This window comes from Argiope bruennichi, chromosome 8, assembly GCF_947563725.1.
Source record: "Argiope bruennichi chromosome 8, qqArgBrue1.1, whole genome shotgun sequence".
Taxonomy (NCBI): Eukaryota; Metazoa; Arthropoda; class Arachnida; order Araneae; family Araneidae; genus Argiope; species Argiope bruennichi.
In genome coordinates this window covers 111531739-111554269 of record NC_079158.1, presented here as the reverse complement: position 1 = coordinate 111554269, position 22531 = coordinate 111531739, and the positions used below count along the sequence as shown (strand labels likewise).

General features: G+C 28.0%; 1 protein-coding gene across 2 annotated transcripts in view; it reads right to left on the bottom strand.

Annotated features, from left to right (window-relative positions):
- The window catches only part of LOC129981312 (hormone receptor 4-like), a 270236-nt gene that overhangs the window by 208452 nt on the left and 39253 nt on the right, over positions 1-22531 (bottom strand). The window contains exon 1 of one of the 2 annotated variants that reach the window (XM_056092100.1): positions 16720-16850. The exons of the other annotated variant lie outside the window; for it this stretch is intronic. The gene's annotated coding sequence lies outside the window, so the exon portion shown is untranslated. Of the gene's footprint in view, positions 1-16719; positions 16851-22531 lie in introns of those variants that run through there. 2 annotated transcript variants of the gene reach the window in all.

Sequence of the window (22531 nt, the reverse complement as noted above, 5' to 3'; positions counted from 1 at the left end):
TATGAAAAATTGAATATCACTATTTTATAAAAATGCTTGATTTCAGACCACTAAATTGAACATGTAGAAGAAAATACCGCAATCAGCAATCGGAATTTTCTCATAGATAATTGGACTAAAATAATGAAATTATCGATTATCTTAAAATAATGATATTCGAAGCTTACGAGATATTCAAATAATATTGAAAGCAAAAATGATATTCAACTAGGAACAATAAAAAAAAACTATTCTAATAACATATGCAACAAAAAACAATTTACCTTAAAAAAATTAATAAAAAATAAACAATTATTAATATCACCATCTTGCCCCGGTCCTCCTACTTAATTTACATATTGTACATGAATTTGGGAAAACAAAATTCTGTAATATATTTCATTTTTATCCCTTATATTTTGTATTTTCCATCATTACTAACATTAATTTCCCTACATTCAATTGATCCGCCTTGCACCCTCAGGTGTAAGGACCTCAGATTGGGAACTTCTGTTCTAAATTTTGAACGATATAGATAAGCCAGGGAAAAGTATTAGAAATCGCAATTGTCTGGTCGATGCAGGACGTCAAACCACTTAACCTTGACACGGATAAACGAAACCTACTGGCAATGATGATTAATACGATTCAATTGAATTATGATGTTGATCTTCCATCATTGACTAGATTGTTATATTATGTACAGTAAAAGCTGAAAAGTGGAGATGTCAGAATTTATTTTTTAAAATTCAATCTAATTATTGTTTTATCTGCAAATGAATGAAATGAAATGAGTTATTCAATTAGAAGCAAAAGAATATTTACTTAAGACATTTTATAAACACTGTACAAAATATTCATGATCCGGGACATTTGATTATTTAAGAAATTATATGTATGGATTGCGAACGATTTTGGAAGTTAACAAGTAGTAATACATAATTTTTTAAAAACATATTTGACCTCTGAGTTTCTTATTAGTGATTACGTCGGTAGGCATTGAAGAAAGTTAAAAAGAGTTTTAGAAAACTAAAAGGAAAAAGTCATCAGTTGAAAAAAAAACCCCAACTAATCTAAAGAACAACTTTTTATTTTCCAGCTATTTTTTTAATATACACTATTTTTTTAATTTAAGATGGTTCCTTTTATCATCATGTTTTTGGAAGATTTCATTTTTTTTCTTAAGCAGACAGAAGCTTAAATAAACTAAAAATTTTTTCTCCATGTTGAGGGGGTAACTTGTGAAAGCAATGATACTTCGATAAATGTGATTCACAAAAATCTCTTGTTGAAATCTGGCATTCATTCCGCTCCCTCACCTCCCCTCCCTTTTAGACTGTTAGAAACCTAAATTTTTTACATTTAATTTCAGCCACATAACCAAGTTTTATATACTTTCATTTAAATCCAACACCTAAAATAAATTTAAAAAAATTAAAATTCAAAAGGGGACGTTCTAAATTAACTAATTTTACAGGATTCACCCTATCGTTTTCCAGCCATTTTTTTTAAATACTGGTATTGCTTTCGTTACAATAAGGAAAATTTTATAAGAATATTTTTAAAAGTGTTACTTTTTTTTTTGACTAATAGAAATTTAAACAATCGAAAAATTTTATCAGCTATCTCCTTTTTAAAACTATTTGATTTAAAAAGAATATTAAGGCGGTCATGCTACTGAAAGCTATAGAATGAATGTCCCCGATTAATTCAAAATAGTTTTGTATAGATGTGCTAAAAATTAAATTATACCTAGTAAAATGATTTTCTTTTCTTTGATTCTTAAAGTAAAATAATATTGAAGTTTTATTGGTAATATTTATGCCAAATTAATTCATTCAGCACATATTTACTACAAGAAAATAAAAAGAAAAAACTACGAATAATTTCGAATAATTTCTAAACATTAAACCATTTGATGTTCGTTATATATATATATATATATATATATATATTAAGTATTAAAAAAATCCTAAAACATATGCATAATAAAAAATATGGTTTTTGAGCTGTAATATACTCCATATTTCGATAGACTGGCGTTGTAAAAATGAAAAGATATACTATATTGATCAAAAAGAAACTAAAATGAAAACATTAAATAAAAGATATCAATTCATTGGTTAAAATGTAATATATCTCCCTTGAAATAATCTCTAATTGTAATGCACTTCTGCGAACGTTTTCCTCAATCATCATATGTCTTTTTTTTTTTTTTTTGTAAAATTCTTTTAAAGTTTGTGGATAATTTTCTTTTATCAAATAATAGACTCAAAATAGTGAAATAGTAAACACGAAGAAGCAATTTCAACAAACAGAATAGGAAAAAATCACATGGTGCTCTGTCATGTGAATACGGAGCTGTATGGTTCTGTATTTAGAAAGTATTTCGTCAAAAATTCAGGGATAATACTTTGTCGTTTGGTTTGGTTTGATGGAGTTAAATGGTGCAAGAACCATTTATAATTAAACTGCCTCAAACTTATGGAGAGAATTAAAGTCTTATTTTAAAAATTTGTTTATAACTATTTAACATTTTTCATTTGTTTATAGCGTTTTAACATTGTTCAGCACCTGTCAACCTGAAAAGTTTGCTAAAAACTAATCGCAGTGAGAAATACAGCTCTAAAGAAACAAAAAATCATATAAAATTGTTTGTAAAACTAAGAAAAAATAATAATAAACAGATCCAATCTTTTTTTAAAATGTAAAAAGATTTTATTAAGTATATTTTTTAAAGTAATGTTGGGAGAATGAAAACAGCGAATGCTTTGATTATTTAAATGTGTACATTTTATTAAAATGTCAGGAACCATTATAGGACATTGGCATACTGTACATCAGGGTGAAGGCTTTCTCAACAGCAAATGGTTACGGATGGGCCGTGTGTAGCCAATCATTAATTAGTTAAGAACTAGGTCGAGTTTTCTGTTCGACAAACTGGGCCAACAGTCAATTAAATGTTTTATCGCTTCAAGTTTGCTTTCTTATTTAAAGTTTTATTTATTTTGGTATTTTAACTGAAGACTGAATTTAACATAGTTTTTGATATTGTGAAAAATTGAAAGTATTAGAAGTAGATTTTGTAGGATTGTTCGCCCATTTATTTCCCGATATACGAATGGAAGAGGGAACAATCAAGTGACTTATTATTATAATTAAAAAGGCGTATTATCATAGTGAAAAGTTTGAATTTGTTCCTATATAATTTTAGTTGTTTTCGAATGTTCCATATAGAAACTTGCTCAATAAGGCCTCTAATTACTAAACAACCACTTTTGTTTTATTCAATCGATATTGTTACAAATCTGTAATTTTGCTATCCGGCACGAATAGTGCCATCCTGGAAAAACCGTTAAAACCTTTGTAAGATCTGTCCTGTGCGTGCTGAGCTTGGCGACCATTTGGCGACTTGGCGATGAATTTGTCGAGTTTGGCGACTAAATGGATAATACCGGAAAGTTCGAGAAATTTCACGATCCATCCAGTAGGAACCGAGATACACCGAGGTACGCCCTGATTGGTCTAAGATTCTAGCCCCGCCTCCCGGAACTATAAAAGACGAGCACTCTGAAGCTGGGAGGAAGTTGTGTGGATCGTCAGAAGTTGTGTGTGAGAGGAGTCGGAGTCGCCGACACGTTAAAGATTAACAAGTAAAGATAGCAAGCAAGCTGCTGAAGTAGCGATTAAATGAGCTGCATTATTACGATTAATTTGCGATATTTGTAGAAGAAAAATTTTATAACAATATATAGATGTTTAGATGAAGTGGATGACATTCCAAAGTGTGATTCATTTATTGTATAAATTGTATGCAAAATTTATATTTCTTTTTTTTAATACGGTTTATGAACGTTTAGGTAAGCATTTAATTAAAAAAAATGTTTCTCGTTCTTGTGAACAAATTGTCCATGAGTATTAATTGTAATATTATACGTCGAATTAAGTTCATTTAATGTTTTTTTCATTAGTGTTTAAAATAATAAAATTGACTCGAGTTTTTCAATACAGTTTATTGCACCTTTAAATGGAGATCGAATAGCTTTCCCGTTTAATTATAATTTCATCATTTAAATTAGATCTAGATAATTCGTTTTCTTGTAATTCTTTCATTTTGAATAATCCTAAAGTCATGTTATTATCATCACTATTCATATACTTCACGAAACTGAACTCTGATTCCATAAAGAAAACGATTTATAATGGAATTTTTGCGCCGTATAAACGAAGTATTTTATTTTTATCATGATTTTCTGAATGAATTGTAATGTGGCCGAATAGAAGAAATTTTTGATCGTTTAACTTCGATTTATTTCATCCCGGGAGGCATAATTTCTATACAAGGAAGAAGCGAGGATCAAGAAACGTCTCTCTACATCGCGACACAAGAGCAAAAGTGACAGAAATGTTTCCCTTCGGTGGTTTCACAATGAAATTTTGATAGGGATTTCTTTAACATGTGTAGTCTTAGGAAAAGGAAATTTAGGTATCTTTAAAAGAATGTTGTAAGTATTATTTTTGTCCCTGCACTCGGAGAGTCAGAAAATGCTGAAGTCATCAGTTTTATAGAACGTGTGTAAAATTAATTAAATAAATAAACGGGAATTGGATCAGGAAATAAGAGAATATTTTAGAACGATGTTAATATGAGCTAAATAAAGTTAAAAATTTGGAAATTAAGATTCAAATTAGATTTTAAATTACATATATATATGCATACATAGATATAAATATAGATCCTCTATAAGTATAAAGTATATTTGATCCTAAAGATCTCGTAAAATTACTCGAAATCTTCTAAAGCATTGCTTTAGAAACAAGCAAGAACAATCGCTATAAGATCTATATAAATCACAATAATCGAAAAACGCTGCAATGTATTTTCATTGCCGAAAGAAGATATCTGCAACAAAAATCGATATACAGAGGAAATTGTTTCAGTTCAGAAGCAAAACGTAGGATAATCATTTTGCCCAAAATTTAGACATATGAGAACTAAAAGGAGGAGAGCTGTCTTGAGGAGCCGCAAGCTGATTGGTGGATCTTTTTCGAGGAAATGATTGAAACAGCGATTTTCAAAGCATCATAGCTAGAGCTATTTCGATTGTAAAAAAAAAAAAGCAATATTTTTATTTGGATTGCTAGTACGTCAAGGAAATAATTTACTATTATAAATAAGACCAGAAAAGTACTGTTGAAGAAACTGAAAGTTAGTTTTCTATTAACAACAAATTTATTGGTTTCGCAGAACATAAAATATAATTCTTCACTCCATTTATTACATTTTTCAATCAGGAATATGTATCTAATTCTAATGTTTTAGAAATTATCTATTGGGCGAAGCGCAAAGTGGACACTTTGTACATACATTGTACATCGGTAAAATCCTTTGAAGCCCTTTAAATTCAAAGCGATACCTCGTACAGCTGGGAAAGTAACATGCATTTATAATAAAGCGATTATGCTGGATCCATTGAAAAAGGTTGCAGCTCCCCTGGTGGAGAAAACAAGGTTACAAAATATAATTTAAAAAATAAAGGACACCGGCCAAAAAGTCCAATTCGAAAAATTACGCTATAACACAATAAAGACTGTGGAAAAAGTTTCATAAACTGTAAGCTTCAGAGATATTAGCGATCAAAATTATGAACTGTCTATAGCTTGAAACGGGTGCGTTCTCCCTAAAATTGAAAAATGCATTCTCCATATTACCCTCCTCCTCGAGGGTATTTTCTTCTGATTTTCTTCTTATTATTTTTCTTTACTTCTTTCTTAATTGCTTAAATTTCACTTCGCCGTTGCTTAAGTCGGAATAACTGTATGATAATATATTTTTCATTTTAGAATTAACCCTTTTTCGACTTATGGAAATATTTCCGCCAATTTAACAAATAACTCTATGAAACCTTCTTCTGCATTTTTGTTATGGTATAGCGTATATTTTTCTAATTAGACTTTTTTGATCAATTTTTTTACACAAAATTAGAAAAACATAGGCCCAGCAACCGTATTCACCAGATATGGTACCATGTGACTTTTCTTATTTCGAAGATTAAAAATTCATCTCCATGATCTGCGCTTTGAGAATAATGTAATGATAAAAAAAAATAATAATGTGCAATAAAAGAAAATTGGCAACAATCCATGAAGAGGTTTCACGGAAATAACTTCAGAATGTTTTTCGAAGCTTGTAAATATGTTGTCAAAAATACATTACAATAAGAGAAGGAAACTTAATAAATAGTGACCAATAAATTGACGTATTTTGTTTAAGGATAACATTTTCGATACATTTTAGTCACTGCCATTTTCAATATTTAGTATAATATTTTTATTTTTAGATTCCAATAATTTCGTATGAAATATAAAAAGTGTTTTAATTTGCATTATAATAATGTCTAGGCTCTAACCAATGACCATAAGATATATAGTCATTAGATTACTTAAATGAAGTTGCCATTATTCATGTTTGATTCTTATTAAAAATTTTCCAAAATGCACTTTTAACATTTTTTAGCTTCTTTCACGTCTATAAAGAATTTAAAATTCTGATAAACTGATTCGCTTTTCTTCTAAAGCATAAATATAAAATGAAAGCTCAGAATTTTTAGTTTAAAAGCAAAATTGGCAATGTATATAATGCCTCATTAGTGAATGAATATATTTATGATCGCGAGTGTATCCCAGCATAATTTTACTATCAGAGAGCGAAAGAAAAGAATTTCTATCTAAATTGAGAGTCAGTTGCCCTTGAAAACTTCTCCTGCCCAAGGTCACACGAGAGAAATGAACGTGAATTCTTTGTAAATTAAGCAATAAGTTGAAATACGTTGACTCTAGTTCAAAGACCTTAGCTACATAATATTTTTAGATTTAACATGCCAAACAAAATAACAAATTAAATAACATAGATGCATTTTTTACGACTAATTTACGGTGTATGCCAAATAATCAATTAATTAGAGTGGCACTTTCTATTAAGTTATTGTCCAGCTTTTATAGAAATTTTTACAATTATTTTAGAAAAAGGCCAAATTAACATCTAGCAAGATATAAATGATTGTTTTGTTTTGTTTTTTGGCTAAAGTTAATTTAATTATATTTTGGGATTGTTGTAACTATTTGTTAATTGATTTTAGTACGAGTACACTTGATATTTCTAAAATATTTGAAAATGGCAATTGAATTCTTGTCTCTTCGTTTATATTTAACAGAAATCATAGGTTTTGCAATTTAAATTGATGATGTTTGATTTTTTTGAGACATTTATTTATGTTATTTTTTAGATGCTATTCTTTCTACAACTTTAAATTATAATTATTTCATGCTTCCTGAAATACTATTTCTTTCTATTTTTGATTTAATTAATTTTTTCTCCTATTGTTTATTGATTACTTTATTAAATTTTGCTATCCTGAAGAGAGGAATGTTCATAATTCAAAATTAGTTTTGAATTTTTTTTAACCAAATATTTTTAAAATTTTGGTTAAATTTTTGGGATTTTTTTAAAAAAAAATGCACACTCTGACTGCAGATACTATCTATATAAAAAGAATAGAGTTAAAATTTGCATTCTCTCTCTAAATTCTTGAGATTTTTCAGACAGTTTCAGAAAGAAAAATTTCACAAAGAAGTTGTACGCACCTTTCGTAGGTAACCGAAAATTTACAAACCGTCGTAGACAGAGTATCGGCAGAATCTGAGGACGAAAATTTTAACATCATGAAAAGTGTTTAAATACCAGTTATAATTTTCGCTATCACCAAACTTCCTCCAGTAGTTGGTACGCTCCATCATCGGAATGGAGGTGACTCGAATCGACACTACATACCATTACTCACTTTAGTGAAGCTTCTTAGAAAGAAACCTCAAGTATTTTCCACGCTGTCTTACTTTATGTAAATAAATTAGTATATAGATACAAAATAGATTTTAAAAAATTGGATTAACTTGGATGCTAGTAAATCCATACGAATTTACAGACCTCCGCATGAGAATATAAAAGCAAAGCTCAATATATTTCATAATTTACGAAAACCTTAACTTCGTAAAATAATTTACATACTCAAATTATGCAAAGATACGCGCAGAATATTTTACGAATAATTTAGTGTTATTTTACTGTAAGTTGTCCACATTTATGACATCATAGTGAATTTCTAATTGTTAAAGAATTTCATAAAGCATCATTAAAATTATTTTTAATAATGCAAAGCATTTTTTTTTGTCGCCTAGTCAATAAACATGCTACCTCGAAAAATTTAAAACAAAAATACTTATTTTGACCCTTTGTCATACTAGTCATATTTAATGAAATATTTTTGGAACAATAACAATTAAAAAAGAATGACGTACTCTGATGCAATCAAAATGAACCTATGACAAATGAATAAAATGACCTAGTTTTGAAGCTTAAAATCTCATTATTTTAGACTAATCAGTGCTCATCTTAAAGAAATGGAGTTAGTTGATTGGGTGATATCTCTAGAGATAAACACTTTAATGATCTAAAACTGTTTTAAGCGGAGATTTTTAAATCTTAGTTAATCTTGGACTCAGAATAGTAATCCTTTTTTTATTTAAAATATGAGATTGCCTAGAACACTGTCTAAATATGACTAATAGGACGGGCAGCCAGTTTAAAACTTTCGTATATTTTTCAGCGTCTCATTAATTGATTGACTAAATATAAAATGTAATTTTTAAAGTCATTTAAAGCAATTTCCTATAGAAATTATGTGAATATCTTAAACGGTTTAGAGATTAGGTATTAGGCAACGATTAGAATCTACACACTGTATAGACATTAGACACATTTAGACGTAAATAAAGATTGAAATGTGGTTTTTTTTTTAAGAAACAACTAAAATATGCAGTTTTTTTCTCTTTATCTATTGATACAATCCTGGAAATAGCCAAACGTTTCATAATCTGCATTTGTTTGAAAAACTAATTCGAAAAAAAAGCAGATATATCACATATTCTGTTTTGAATTTCGAAATAGAAATTTATAGAGGTTAAGGAAAGTAGATATTTTTGAATTTTCCATTTAAATTATTTCAAATCTCTTGTCTTTTAGAAAACATACTTGGTATGAGGGCTGATTATTCAGAAATAAAAGCTATTTTGCTGCCAATTTTTTATCAAAAAAGGATGAACAATTGGGAAACAATTAAATAAATTCTTAACAAACGTTTCATCTTGGAAAACAAACTGATTATATGCTATCTGTAGGAAACTAATTCACATATCATGGCTTTCATGTCAATTAATTTAAGTTAATGTTCGTAGTATCATAGCTTATATTAATTTAATAATCTTCATAGCTTAATTTAATAATAATCATAGCTTATATAATTATAATAATCTTCATTTAGCGAAGACAGCAGCAAGACAAAAATAATAATCATTTATTAAATATTCGTGGAATGCGATTCTAAGTTTCTTTTCAGATAATCTTTAATTAAATTCTTCCTTCTGACTATAATTTTATCTTTTCATTTTATCAGCCGTGAAATAATGTTCGTTTTCTTTGAAAAGCTTTTTGTCTGGCAACGAAAAGAAAAACGGAAAATAAAATATGCCTAGTTTATGCTTTCTATTTATTTTTGTTAAAGTTTAAACATATCTGACGCATCAGTAATCAACACAATAATTTCTGCTTTTAATAAAGATGAAAGTGTGTGTGTGTTTTGGCTCTCTCTCTCTCTCTCTCTCTCTCTCTCTCTCTGTATGTGTATATGATAAACAGGGTGATTTGACTTAGATGAGTTTTGAGGGAGGGAATGAGTAAATTATAGTTATTTTTTAAAATTTTAATTAATTATAAAATAAATTAAATTTAGATGATTTTTCGCCATAACTTCCAAAAATATTCCCGCACAAAAATGATTTTTATACCGTTTTAAAGTCAAAAGAATTATCTTTACAGTTATATCAATTTAATTTCTATCAAATTTTTAGTTTCAATTTAATTAACTTTTAATCATTATTTTTAACTATATATTTTCAATGTTTCGAATGAAACTAAAATCGTTTTCATTGATTCATCAAATATTTGATTCTGTAATTTTCTTCCATTGTTGAAAGCTAAAAAGAGTTTCTATTTAATATCTATTTAGTTTACCGGACGGAAACCAGCGGGAGTAGTCTCCACAAAACTTTCTCGCATACTCTCTAATAAAGATGTAATTACAGTGAAAGCCTTGATTGGTATTGGCGTACTATAGTTACGAAATATTGACTTTCAGCGTGAACTTAGCCTTTTTACTGAATCTATCGTGTGATTCTTGGTGAGCGTTTTGACAATTAATCCCTTAAAGGTATCCAAAAACCAAATTTGTGTTTTAGAACGTTTTTTCCAACCGATTGAAACAAAATTTGACATAAAACTACACATGAAGTAACAGATTCGATATATTTAAGTCATCGCGTTTTTGAGAAATAGCGTTTATATATTTCTGAAGACCGACAGATGGTCAACCCTTTATCAGATTTGGCTCAAATTTTTGCATTATACACGTTATTCGATACGTACTAAATCTGTTTATCGAATTTTTTTTATATATATTTAGCTGTCTTAGTTTTGTAGTTATTGTTCCAAATTATATTCTAAAAGTCGGATTATAGAATCTAAAAATCTCTAAAATAATAATCTAATTTGGTTTAATCCTGTTTACGAAATTCTATCCGTCGAGCACAAAATAGTTTAAGTTATCTTTGCCAGACAGACAGAAATTCTCCAAATGGTGTCAGGAAAGTCAAAAATGTGAAGATTTGTCAAAATCTTGTCTTCAAATTTTTTGACGTTTCCTATAATTACTCTTTATTTGTATAAAAGTGTACTTACAGTAAAAACGTGTACTTACAGCATCGCCAAATTTCTATGAGCTGAATATAATAGCGCTTTGATATCATGGGACAAATTTCCATTTTAAATGTTCATTATACAATAAAGTGAATGCATGTAAAATTATTAAAATAGCACGGCTTTAATGACAAACAGTTTGACGGAGTCATGGACACGTAGTTTATCTAAACCATTTAAATTACATTAAATAGAATCAGTAACAACGGTGAATCTCTGATCTTCAAAAGCGACTAACATACTAAAAGTATGCTATAAATAATATGTTTCAATATAAACATCATAGTTATTATCTAAGCTGTTTTTAATTCCATTTAATTGAAACAAAGCAGCTCACTTAAATAATATCAGTGTTAAGTAAGTGTTAATAGTATCAGTGTAAAGTTAAATAGTATCAGTGTAAAGTATCAGTGTAAAGTTAAATAGTATCAGTGTTAAGTATCAGTGTAAAGTTAAATAGTATCAGTGTAAAGTTAAATAGTATCAGTGTAAAGTTAAATAGTATCAGTGTAAAGTTAAATAGTATCAGTGTTAAGTTAAACAAAGCTGGTAACTTGTTACTTTCTCGTATACATAGTATAGAGAAAGTATAGTAATCGTCAAAAAATTTGAGCTCGAGATTTTGATGCATCTCCACATTCAGACCTCCCTGAATTCAAAAAGCACATTTTGGAAAATGTCCGTCCGTCTGTTTGTTTGTTTGGGACAAAGATAACACAAAAACGATTAGAGCTAGATGGCTGAAATTTGGTATACGGTCTTTACACAAAATTTACATGTTTCTATCATATTTGAATAAAATATGATATATGAGGAAGTCTGTTTGTTCGAATATAAGTTTACATGATAACTACAAAACATAAAGAGCTAGACTGATGAAATTCGGTACACAGATTTAATATCTATAGTGTAGACACTTGTCACATTTCGAGGGAAATCCAATTACATGTTGACTTTCTGTCGGTGTATATTTTCAGAAACATGTAAACGCGATAATTCAAAAATGCAAAGTATATCAAGTATATCAAATTAGCAATCTGCAAGTATATCAAATTAGGTAAAGGAATTTGGGATTAAAAGTGCAATTTTGTATCAAATTTATATTTCAATCGGTTGAGAAAAAAGTGTCTAAAACACGAATTGGATTTTTGGATATTATTAAGCACTTGCCAATGATTCATCGCCAAATACCACACGAATGCTAAATTCATGCCAAAAGTTAATATTTCGTAACTACTGTACGCCAATGCCACGTGTGGCGTTTTCTGGGATAACAAATTTATTTGACAGCGCACGAGAAAGTTTTGGGAAACCATTCCCGCTGGTGTTAAACATGTAATTTAATCCTTACAAGAACTGGTGTCCGCAAAATTTTAATTAAGATGCTAAAAAAGATTTATTTGTGAAGATCTTTGAAGGAAAACTTATCTTAATTTCTATAAATATCTTCCCGAAAAGAAAAACTAACAATTCTGTCATTTTTTAAAGCCTATCAATGTAATCAATTCATGCTTAAGTGCCGTAAGTCCAATGCACCATGCCAATTTAATCTTGTTTTTCTTTGAGCATCATACAAAAGAACATCAAAAATGGCATCACAACACAATATATAACAATGTGCAATACAACTTAGCAAATTGTCATTCACTGTACAAAGCATCGCATATTGAGTGTTAAGTTTGATCGAATACAATAATTGGCTCATCTAGATTGCCAAAGGATGCCAAATCGCCAATATCAGACAACAAAGGTTAACTATGATTAACAAGGCAATGAAGCGGTATTAGTTAAAGATTAAACGAATTTTCATTTTTATTTGAGAATTCGTATTTTTTATTTTTATTTTCAAACCTTCGTATGTTAAACACGTTCTATTTACCCTATCATAAATTTTAGCAACAATTTTGGTTTTGGTATCCTTTGTCGATGCAAAAAATTACCAACTAGAGGATATAAACCAAATGTAAATTAATATGCGATCTTTTTTGAATTTTGCTTTTATTATTAACGCGATTTGATTAATTAAAAATTCTGTTAGATCTAAACTATAAATCTTGATCGAACTGGAGTTTCATTCACCGCGTTTTAACTCTCTGGAGATGCTGGTAAAATATTATTAATATTTAAAACTCTAATAATTAATAAACTTTATTAATGAATTCAGAATTACTATAAAGTGAAATAACCAGAAAATAAAAACTGCAGCGGGATTCACTCAAAATATGCTTTTCCAAATAAAAATTATTAAAGAAGTAAGAATGAAAAGGATTTTTGGTTGTTGAATTTTTGTTAATGGTTTTTTTGGTTGAATGAATTTTGTTATAATGAATTTGTTGTGGTTTTGTCAGAAACTTTTAAAAATGAATTGTTATAATTGAATTATTTTAAAATATTTCCTTATTTCATCATAAACCCTGTTGAGAGTAAAGAAAATCTAAAGCACAACTAGCATTTCCAGTCGATTATATGTAGTTCCCAAATTGCTACAAACATTGAAGTTTTCTGTATAAAAAAAAACCTTCAAATGATGATAATGAAATAAATCATCACTGGATTTAAGAAATTTTACAATCCGTAATAGGAACGTTTACGGAAAATTATTAATTCTTAAATAACTGCTATTCTTGGAGTAAAAAAGAGATGAAATAAATTATAAATGATTCAAATTGGGGAAAAATTTGCAAAACAAATTTGTTGCAACTTTGGAAAAGATGATTCTTTTGTATTTTAAATGATATACAGCTAATTTTTTGTGCTAAATATATTTAGAACTTATCGGAGCAGGCATCAAAATTTATCAACATTTTTAATAAATTTCAATTATTATTAACATTTTAAAATATAACTCCTCTGAGATAAATAAATAAATATTTGGAGCAAATTCTAGATCTAGGTTCAACGCTTTTTTTTTCTTTCTATAGAATGTCAACAGGTAAGTACACACATTTACAACTTTATTTTTTATTATTACTAAAGTCGCTGCCAAGAAATCATGGTATGTGGATATAAAATTGTATATGAATAAGGTATTTCGGTATTAAATTTTAAATGAATTATTATTAAATGAATTTTATAGATAAAATTTTAAAAATGTTAGTTATATTTTAAAATACAAATTATATATTATTATATAAGAATATAATTATAAACATTTTGTTATTTTTGAAGTAAATTTAGTATAGATTTTATTAGTTTTTTTGAATTAGCAATATCCAGTATAAATGTCATAGATGTCTTAGTATATAAGTTGATTTTTGTGTTTCGCAGCCAAAAAAACAGTTGAAAATTTTAAGTTTCGAGATAATTATAATGTAAAAAAAACATTCAGCAGCAAAATTAGTTTAGGGAAATCATATAGTTTTCTTAGGCATATTTTGTCCTTGGGATACTCAGTAATTAAAAGTTCAATCGATACATTTTTATTTTCTTTCTTAAGTAAATACAAAACCTAATAGTAAAATGTTATCGACAGAATTCAATTTTCGAGATTGTTTTAATAATCCAAGTGAACAGAAACAAATTATGGCATATTCATAAACCAAAATCATGAGAGTGTGTGACAAAAGTTGAATTAAATTCAATCTGTTCATAAATGTTTTATGCATTATTCGCAACATATTTACTAAACATACAAAAGTGAATTGATAACTGTTATGTAAGTGAAATATTAGTGTTTTAAAAAAAATCTGAATTACTACTAATTAATAATTGTTTTTATAACATTTTCTAAACATTTAAATTATATTAAACAGTATTTCATATTAATTATGTATCAAATACATGAGTAAAATTGTTTATATGTTATTTATTATCACGTTTGAATTTTATATTTCATTACAAATGCGAGTGTTTTGTTGAGATGTATATATTTTGACACATATATTATAATGCATGTTCTCCCTTAAAATTAAACGAATATTGTAAACGTCTTTTTTACTAAAATCTCACGACAGCACATACGCTTCCAATTAATTCTTTTGATTCAATCAAAAAATTTATGCATGACAAAATTTAATCCTATAGTAAATTGCTTATTGTCTTACAATATTTTTGTATAATTGTTTAAATTAGTTTTGCATATCTTCTTGTAATTATTTTCAAAATTCATATGCATCCTTTTAAGCATAAAGCATATATATTTATCTTGTGTAAAACCTTATGTTAAAAAATCTGTCATTTATTTCAATGTTACAATTTGTTCTCATTTTTACATAAATCAACAAACCAAACGATAATGCATATTTATATTGATGGAACAAAAACTTTTACCCTTCTTATTGGCAGATTTTTCTTACACCTTAAATTTTTTACCTATTTTGTGATGTTATACACTATTCCTAAATGAAATTATTACTTAATATTTTATTTATAATTTTTCTCAGCGTATTTCCAGAAGTAAACTACGACAGAATTTATAATGATCTCCTAAAATTCTAAAAATTTCTTCTTATAAATCTTAGAAATAATTTGTAATAATTTGACGATAAAACTTCTCGGGCCAGGGTATGTTTAATTTCTTTCATTATCATAAGAAATGCCAAACATGTTTATAAAACGGAAATGTTTCCTGAAAAAAGATTCAACACATTTAGATGTCATCTTTAAGTTTATTTGTTGCGTAATCTTCGTCCTGAAACAAGTTAGTTACTCATTAATTATTGCATCACGCATATTTTTTCCCAGCAAATATTTTCAAAACGAAAATCAATTTGATATTTATTAGTCATCATCAAGTGCATTTGGTGTTTTCAGTGGGTGTTACATAAGATGACCATCTGTCATTCAGTACATCCTTGAGAAATATTTATGATGAACGACCGTCGTATGTATTATAAATTAAAAAAGCTCATAATGACCAACCCATTGTGTAACTTTTAAAAAATAATATAATGACTGGCCATCATATGGAGACTATATATAATGACCAAATGATTAGGTGTATTCTATGATAAACACATACTACGCCCGACCTTCATATTCAGTAGTAATATACATGATGGCCCGCCGATGCATGTACCATTCAATGTACAATACACATAATGATCGGCCTATGTAACATTCAATGTGTAATACACATGATGAACGGTTGATTAGCATTCATATGCAATGCACATGATGACCGACCGATGTATATAACATTCATGTACAATACAAATGATGACTGGCCGACGTATGTAGCATTCAATCTGCAATACACATGATGATCGACCTAAATATGTAGCATTCAATCTGCAATACACATGATGACCGACCTAAATATGTAGCATTCAGTGTGCAATACACATGATGGCTAGCCGATACATGTACCATTCAATGTGCAATACACATGATGACCGGTCTATATAACATTCAATGAGCAATACACAGAATGATCGACCGATGTATGTAGAATTCAGTGTGCAATACACATGATGATCTGCCGATGCATGTAGCATTCAATGTGGAATACATATGATGATTGGCCGTTGTATGTAGCATTTAATGTGCAATACATATTATGATTGGCCGTTGTATGTAGCATTTAATGTGCAATATCGGCAGATGATCGACTGATGTATGTAGCATTCAATATGCAATATACATGATAGACAGGTCGATATATGTAGCATTTAATCTGCAATACACATGATGATCGGTCGATGTATGTAGCATTCAGTGTGCAATGTACGATACACATAAGATGTATAGAATATTTAAAGAGAGTTACATAAGATAAACGTCTCGATGCAAGCATACTGTTTTTCAGTTAAGCATAAAACTTCACACAAATTCCAAGTTAATTCTTCATCTAATTTCTGTAGATCATGAAAATTACTTCCTATGTAGGCGTAACCACCCCCACCCCTCACCGCAAAAGCAACATTTTCACTTACCCCGGAATCTTACAGTGCAGTATATCCCATTCGCATTCCATGCATTGTGGTCGAGGATGTTATTGGGTCCTGCCGACCTCCAGTCGTTTTTTCAGCAACGAAAACAGACACACACCGCGAGCTGCGATGACGCAACCGCTGATCTCACAAAACCGGAAACCTTGTTTTCACCAACCCGTTATGTGTTGCTCGACATTTATTACGTTGTTGCGCAGTTGGCCGTTTAACTCTCTCGAAACCCTGACCCACTAACTAGTAGTTGTTTACGATGAATATGCTAATGTCTCCCGCAGGATGACGCTTTCTCTCCCGCTCTTTTTATATACTTTTTAATTCGTATTTTATTTTTAATCCGGCGTTTGTGTCTTGAAAAGTTGCGGTTCGATTTCTTCGGGTGTTAGCCCAAGAGGTTGCAACGGCTTAGAGAAAATCCGTTAGATCTTGACTTTTCTTTTTTATTTTGGTTATTGCTGATGTGAGTTTGTGAATCAGTGACGTGTTTTCAAGAGACAAGTTAGATGTCTTACTTAATGGCGGATGTAGAGTTTTTGATGGCCCTACGGAACGTACTTTATCAAGCTTCTTTATTAAGAATTAATCATTTTAGTTTTACATTTCAACACATTTTGAACTTATTAATGACTTACTTTAGTTAAGGGAACTTACAAATACCATGTTATTGTTCTAAAAAAAGTATCTTCATATGAAACTGTTTTTATTACAATTTTATTGTATTGAAAACTTTAAAGCGATTTTACTGTTTTTTGCCAAAATTCTGTCTGCTACAAAAAGTTAAAAGTCAATCACATTTTATTGTAATTGCAGGAAATTTTTTTGTTCTTTTTTTTTAAATGTATGCTTAAAGAATTAGGGATGAATTCGTAAAAAAGTTTGAATAAAATGTCTTCTAAAAATGTTAAAAGTGAAAAATTCTGATATTTTCCAAAAATTTTTACAAAATGTTGAGCAACTTTTTTTTTTCTCAGAAACTAATAAAATATCAAAAATCAGATCTCTAATTATGATGAATGCATTGTAAGGTCCATAAAAAATTATTTTGGGTGGTGGGAGGAATATTAAAAATTGTATGAGAAGAAGAATTAAAAAAAAAAGGCTTATTATTTTTCAAAAATTTAAAATATTTAAATTTGTAACTTTTGAATCTGAAAACTATTTTGGAAATTTAAGTTTTTAAACATTTAACATCTATTTATTACAAAATTTGGAAAAATTGTTCAAAATTGTGAAAAAAAATTTGGGGGTACAGAGTTTTCTTAATATTTTAATAACTGTGAAAATTTATATATTTTTATTCCTATGTTTCTCCATATATATATCATGTGAAACGGAAATAAATAATTAAATTCTTTAAAATATTATCATGATTATTAGTTAATGATTTCTTTATTGACATATAGAAACACTTGATAATTATGAAAGCTTAAAGCCGAATAATAAATTTGAAACTGATATGATATTACAAATATTTGTTTGACAGAACATATCAAGTGGAATATAGCCATTTATGATTAATAATAATTATGATTAATACATAGTACCATTATGATTATGGAATAACTATTTTAGGGTTAATTAATATTCTAATGCAATATAACAAGTAATTGCCTATATGTTAATTGATGATTTTAATAATTAAATGTATAGACAATGTAGCCCTAATATTTTATAATTCATGTGCATATTATGAATATGTATAACATGTATATTATGAAAAGAGGAAAAAAAATTGATAAGTTCTGGAAAAATTAATCATAATTATTAGTTAATGATTACTTTATTTACAAATATAAGCATTTAATTAATCTGAAAGCTTAAAGCCAAATAATAAATTTGAAACAGATGTAATGTTACAAATATTTGTTTGACAGAACATATCAAGTGGAATATAGCCATTTATGATTAATAGATGATTAATAATAATTAAGATTAATAAATAGTACCATTATGATTATGGAATAACCATTTTATGGTTAATTAATATTCCAATACAATGCAAAGAAGTAATTGCTTACATGTTAATTGATGAGTTTAATAATTAAATGTGTATAGATAATGTAGTTCTAATATTTTATAACTCAAAACATTTATATTTCTCACAATCGATTGATTTCACAACTAAGTGACTTGTCTGCGGCCCCTTTTCAGTCCAGCGACCCTAAACTGTCTAGTCTGCCAAATCGAAAATCCGAATTTTAGCGCACATGTTCTAAAAGCTGTTTCAACATTTTCATGCTAGAAAGTTTTTAGAAAGTTTTAGTCGATGAAGTCAAAGAAGGAATTGGACCAGCAAACTTTTTGCAAACTCTTATAGGAGCGGTTAAAACAGCGGAGGGGAAAGATAAGGCAATTTAATTTATTGGAAAACACAATAAAACCAAAAAAAAACATTATACCAAAAAGTTGCTTTAATATTTATGCAATGAATAAAATCGTCATTGTATTTTCAAAAGTTCTTTATAATAAGTTTCAAATAAGTATATGCTACGGAATACACTATTATTTAAGATTTTTATAACATTATTTATGTGCGACAAGCCATATAGAATAAAGCTACCCGTAGATTTGAGAAAGAAAGTTGTAGATTGTATGGAATTGAAGAATATTTCTTTCTTTTAAAAACTGTGAAAAAAGTAAAATATTTTTTTCAAAAAAAAAAGCATAACAAAGAAATAAAAGATGAAGAATCACTAACAGTATGCTTTTTTATCATTTTTGTTTCTTTTTATGAAGCTTTATTCATCTACGATAAATACTCATAATAAATAGAAATATTGAAAGAATACTTCATTTCTTTTACTTGTAAATCATTTTCATTTTTTACAACTGAACTATAAAAAGAAAATGATTTTTTTTCTCTAACAGAAAGTAAACGATTATTTAAAAAATGCAAATGAGTTCTGGTAAAATTGTAACTCAATAAAGTAATTCCTTTCCTGCGAAAGTGAAGTTATTTTGCAAAATAAAAGCTTCTTTTTTTAAATTAATAAAGAAGCAATTATTTTTTTATAAATTATTTCATGCTTTCATTCATCTAGAGATCATTTTCTTTATGATTTGAATAAATTTCAATTTTTAAAGTAAGATTTGAAATATTATCCGTCAATTTTTTTGCTATTATTATAGTAATATTTTGAAATGATAATTTTCTTAAAAATTATTTTTATCTCACGTGACTAATAAAGTAATTTTTAATTAAGTAATAAGTAATTTTTAATTCTTTGAGTAGTATTCTTAAAAATCATATCAATGTGGTGAATTTTAAATAAAACCGCGACGTGTCGAAAACATTTTTTTTTGTTTGTTTTTTGCAGTGGGAAAAATCGAAAATAAAGTTATTTTGTAATGTTTAATTTTTATTAAAAATTCCCCATTGTCTTCATGATACGATTTCTTTAATTTAATGAATAATAATAATATGTCATGTCTTCATGATAAGATTTCTTTAATTTAATGAATAATGATAATAAGTCGTGTCTTCATGATAATATGTCTTCAATTAACAAACGACATAACATGAGAAAAATTTTTTATAATAATAATTCTTGATTTAGAACTTTGAATAAGAGATTTATGCATTACTTAAAAGTTCCTTTCTGAATTTATAATCCTTATTTCACACAACAACTTTCATAGTTATCTTAGCAGATTTGTTCTACAAGTTGATGTTATAGTGTTAGAATTGCTGATGAATTTTATTTTGTTGAAATTGATTAATTATCTATTTATTTTCTAAGTGAAAAAGATTCTTAACTTCTAAGAAAGATTTTTTTCCAACCGAGAAATTTTTCATTCTAAATATTTTATTATTATTAATATTTAATATTTATTTATTATTTAATATTTTATTATTATTTAATATTTTATTTATTATTTAATATTTTATTATATTATAATTTTGCTGTCAAACATTTTTCTTTATAAAATTCGCGGTTCAAATTCTCAGAAAATTAACCAGAACGGTTGCAATGAATAGAAAAATATCCGTCGCGTCTTAATATGTTTTTAAAATCTATTAGTGTGTCTGTGAGCAAATGACGTGTTTGCATGCAGTAGAGCACGTCATATGCCGTAGTGCACTCGTTTTACAAGTTGATGTAATCGTCTTGGATCGCAGTTCGGTTTCTTTAATTTGTTCGCAAGATGAAAAAGCACCAGTGGAAGGAGATTAGAATCACTAAAAAAAGTTTTTTCTTATTGATAAAAACTTAATTTATTTTTTTTTAACATTCAATTTTATTTCTAATCACTGGGACTGCAGAATTTTTTTTAGCTGTCATTTAGATTCAACATTTGTAAACGAGTCTGGGTTCTTTTGAAAAAAAAACCGAATTTTTGTCAATCTAATTATATTAAATGGTTTACTATTTGATGAACTAAGATAATCATGATAATAAGAATCAATCAACGCGCTTTGTAAAACGGCTGATTGATTCTTATCAAAGCGTTTAATTGATTCAAACGGTAACCAACAAGTCAGACCGTTCGATCTAGTGCTACCACATTTCGCTCCGATTTATATCTTAGTTAAAAAGGTTTATATCTTAGTTAGGTAGTAAATGAACACTAAAAAAGTACACTAATTTTTATGCTATAATATTTTTGTAAATACTAATTGGGAATACATCAATATTTAACGCGCTCTGTAAAACGGCTGATTGATTCTTATTAAAGCGTTCAATTAATTCAAACCGTAACCAACATGTCAGACCGTTCGATCTAGTGCTACTACATTTGGTGCCGAGTTATATCTTAGGTAGTAAAAGAACACTAAAAAAGTAATTTTTATGCTATAATATTTTCTGAAATACTAATTGGGAATACATCAACATTTAACGTGCTTAGTAAAACGGCTGATTGATTCTTATTAAAGCGTTTGATTGATTCAAACGGTAACCAACAAGTCGGACCGTTCGATCTAATGCTACCACATTTGGTACTAATTTATATCTTAGGTAGTAAATGAACACTGAAAAAGTACCCTAATTTTTATGCTATAATATTTTCGGAGATAATAAATGAGAATACATCAGCATTTAGTTCAATTTTTAATTAATGAACATTAAAAAATACCCTAAATCCCCATATACCAAAAAATTGATCCAAATTTGGTAGCTAGTAAACGTCAAATTTGGTAAACGCCTTGTTCATCATCAATACATGTACAGATGTTCTTCTTGATTATTATTAGAGATTTCCTAAATCTGGAAATTTATGATATGATGTTTGAAACATGCTAGGTCAAATAAGACAAGGACAGACCAATATGTACTCTAGAGATAGAAACATATTTCATATCGCCTTTAAATTCTGCACAATCTTGCACGTTTTTAACAGTATTCTGTTTATGGATATAGAACGCTCTTCTCAATTGTATTTTTGTATGCATTTTTATGAATAATAAATAATATAAAAATAGAACTATTCCTCCAAGTACTGCTTAAATTTATTAAATAAATATGATGATTTAGAGCTGTGTGTTACTATTTAAATAGTAGTGTGGACTTCTGAAAATGTGTAGACAACAAAAGAATGAATGCATTATCTTAAAGCTAGCATTTTAACTGAGTATCATCAAATAGAATTTTGGTCGAAGATCAAAATTCATTTAAAACTATATGAATTTTCAACTAGATAAATTTTTTAACTATATGAATTATATGATCTAATATGAATTTTAATTTATTAAAAACAGTATAGATAACAAATAAGGCAAATAAAAAGTAGTTCATTTAAAATTTCAAACATGAAAGTTAATTTTATCAGCCTCCTACCCGCAACTAAATGAGATTTC